This window comes from Bubalus kerabau, chromosome 4 (genome assembly GCF_029407905.1).
Source record: "Bubalus kerabau isolate K-KA32 ecotype Philippines breed swamp buffalo chromosome 4, PCC_UOA_SB_1v2, whole genome shotgun sequence".
In the NCBI taxonomy this organism is placed as follows: Eukaryota; Metazoa; Chordata; class Mammalia; order Artiodactyla; family Bovidae; genus Bubalus; species Bubalus kerabau.
This window is the reverse complement of record NC_073627.1, coordinates 14,752,114-14,755,757: the sequence shown is the minus strand read 5'-3', so window position 1 is coordinate 14,755,757 and position 3,644 is coordinate 14,752,114.

The following is a 3,644-nucleotide window of genomic DNA, read 5'->3' as shown; positions in this document are numbered from 1 at the left end:
TTCAGTGGTTAAGAATCCACCCTGCAAAGCAGGGGACACAGGTTCAATCCCTGGTCCAGGAAGATCTCACATGCTGCAGAACAACTAAGCCTGTGACCACAACTGCTAAGCCAGTGCTTTAGAGCCAGTGAGCTGAAACTCCTGAGCCCATGTGCCACAGCTACTGAAGCCTGAGTGCCCTAGAGCTCGCGCTCTGCAACAAGAGACGCCACCTCCGTGAGAAGCCTGCGCACCGCAACTGGAGAGTAGCCCCCACTCACCGCAACTAGAGGAAGCTCACGCAGCAATGAAGACCCAGCACAGCCATAAATAATTAAAATTTTAAAAGAGTGTGGTGCAGCAAAAACTGAACTTTTCACATATTCATGCTCATGTTAGTCGCTCAGTCCTGTCTGACTCTCTGCGACCCCCTGGACTGTAGCCCACAAGGCTCCTCTGTCCATGGAATTCTCCAGGCAAGAATGCTGGAGTGGGTAGCCATGCCTTTCTCCAGGGGATATTCCTGATTCAGGGATCAAACCCAGGTGTCCTGCATTGCGGGCAGATTCTTCACTAGCTAAGCCATTTTCAAATATGGTAGGACCCCATCCAGGTATATCAGCATCTCAGTACCAAGAGGCAGGGGGCTGAAGAATCTAGACAGAAATATACTGTTATCTCGCCCAGCTCCCCATGACTATTTTGTTTTCCCTAGGTTTAAGTTATCTATAGCTGCAACCATAGGTTCTTAATCTGACAGTGACTGAAATTATACAAAATTTCACTGTAAATAAAATAGCATTCATATGAACAATGAAAAGGGGTGCACACTTACACACAGAAAAGGGCAAAGCATTATTTGGAAAGTTAAATGAGTTTTTTAGAGTTAGTACCTGTGTTCCTAAGAGTCCAGTCACTGTCATGCTATTTCACATATTAAACATACATGACGCTGATATTGGCGTGCCTTCAATTCTGCAATCATTCTTCAACACGCAACTGAGAGCAAAGAATTGCAGTACATTTTTACACATGAGTATAAAAAACATTCAGGCTTGTTTTTCAAGGCAAGAGTCATTTTTAAAAGTCAGTGTTTTCCTTCCAGAAGACGTGACTATTGCGTATTTATCCTATCTAAGTTGGGACTTTATCATTTTCAACCAAAGTTCCTGGCAAATCATTCAGAAGAAAGAAGAGGACAACATGATCTTCAAAAAATGTTATAAATCTTCAAAGAGAATAAAGTTTGAATGAGTTTCTGGATTCGAAAAGATGTAACATTTCAGATTTCATTTATTAAGGGCCTTGTAAGGCCATTACATAACCATGTTCATAGAACTGTAATAGCCAACATTTCATTAGCTCTGATTTTTCAAGAGAGCCAAGGCAATAAAAAGAAGATATATTAAAAGTTAGCTACATAGTACATTGGGGGACCATAATTAGTTTGATTTGGTCAAAGGATAGGACAGGGGCAAAAGATGAGGCTGGGAGAAGTCTGCCCTGGAGGACTTTAAATGTCAGGCAAAAAGGCTTAAACTCACTGTAAAAGAGGGTGTGTTGACCGTAGGGATTTGTAGAAGAATGAGACATGAGTCTTGGTATTAAGAAACTTCATATTTAATGGAAGTGACACCCAGAGAGGTTCCTGAGCTAAAGAAAAGCAAGAGATGGAAATCCCCTGGTGGTCCAGTGGTTAAGACTCCACACCTCCAATACAAGGCCTGTAGGTGCAACCCCTGGTCAGGGAATTAAGATTCCCAGGTTCCCAGCAGCCAAAGAAACAGAAAGGCAGGAGAGAAATAAATTATGGCTGAGGAGACAGGAAACCTTCTTTGAGAATGTGGCATCCCATCTGACCCCTGAGGGGCAGGTAAAATCTTGATACCAGTGGATAGCAACAAAAGAGCATAGTAGATGGGGAGGCCAGGCAAAGACTGGGAGTCAGAAACACATAGAGGAGAACTAGAAAACAATGAGAATTTCAATTCAGCTGTACATGAAGATGCACGGGGAGCACCCTACAGAAAGAGGTTCCCCTGCGGTTCTTTATGGCAGGGCATTCCTGCGGTTCTTTATGGCACAGCATTCCTCGTGACCATGTCATTATTCCTGGCCATTTGTGTTTCTTTTCTGTGGTTTTCTGCCTGTTTCTAACTCCAGGCCAGGGAGTGATAAACTTAAAGAGCAAGATAGCAAATATTTTAGCATGCAGACGCTGTCATGACTATCATACTCTGCCATTGTAGTAAGAAAGTGGCTATAGACAGTGTGCTAGGGAAGCAATGAGACTGTGTTCCCATAAAACTTTATTGATAAAAAAAACTGAGTGTAGTTTGCAGACCTCTGCTCTCAATTGCAGGGCAACTGACAAGGGCTGGGGCAGCCTATATACACAGCCTGGTGTGGCAGCCAAGGAATGTCTGAATGCAGAAGACAACATAGGGCTGTAAAGTTGAGTTGAGAGTCCATCCTACAAGGATATGTGCTAGGGAGTTGGATTTATTATTCAAAGTAGTGGGACAACCTTCAAAGGTGGTCTGGGTTTATTTATTTGGCTGTGCCGGGTCTTAGTTGTAGCATGTGGGATCTAGTTCCCTGAACAGGGATTGAATCCAGGCCCCCTGCATTGAGAGCTTGGAGTCTGAGCCACTGGATCAACAGGGAAGTCCCTGGGGGTCTCTTTTATAAGCATGCTAATCCCATTCATGACACAAATCTACCCTCACGACCTAATCACCTCTCATAAACCCCATTTCTAAATACCATCACATTAGGGATTAGGTTTCAACATACAAATTTGGGAGGGACATAATCATTCAGTCTATGACACTAGGCATAACATCAACTTCTTCCTGAGATCAAGTTGCCTCCTTGTATTAGAGTTTCAGTTTCTGGAATACAAGGTCTGATGAGCTACTCGAGTGCCCCTAGTGTTGGGGCATTTTACCAATCTCCTCTTCCCTCACTCCTGCTTTGTAACTGACATCCTCTCCCTGAGTCCCACTCTGACTTGGAGCACTTTCCCACATGTTTCTCTGATGCTGCCAGGTCAGCTGCCTGCATCTCCCATCTGTCTGCCTTCCAAAAGCCTTTCTTCTTCACCTTCTACATGGCCATCCCTGTTGACACCCGTCTACCTGGACCACACTGGTGGTCCAGTATAGAGCCTGTTGTGTTTTGCAGGTGTAACTCCCTGTAATCACAAGCAGAGAACACTTTCATCTCCTTCAAGGTTCTAGGTACCACCTACTCAACTTTGTCAGTCAACTTTTGCATAACGCTATAGGATGAGACAGGGTAAGTTTCTCATCACCATGGACACAGTTTGGTCTTAGCATAGCTATTCTGCACTAATATGCAGGCTCCAAGATAGGGAAGCCTCCCTCCTCTACTCTTGGTGCCCTGATTCTGCCACAACTGCTACACTGCAGTCGCTCCAGACCCTACATAAGAGAGTAATAATAGGTTAGTGTGATGTTGCTTTAATGAACAAACACACACCCTTATTTACTACTAGCAAAAGCTTCATCATCTCAACCAGATAAAGATCTGTTTAAGCCTCACACTAATATTTACAAATTTATAGAGATACTAATTGGATACTCAGTTCTCCAGCTCTTGGCCTTTTGCTTGTTTAGAACAATTCTTGCTAATAAAATATC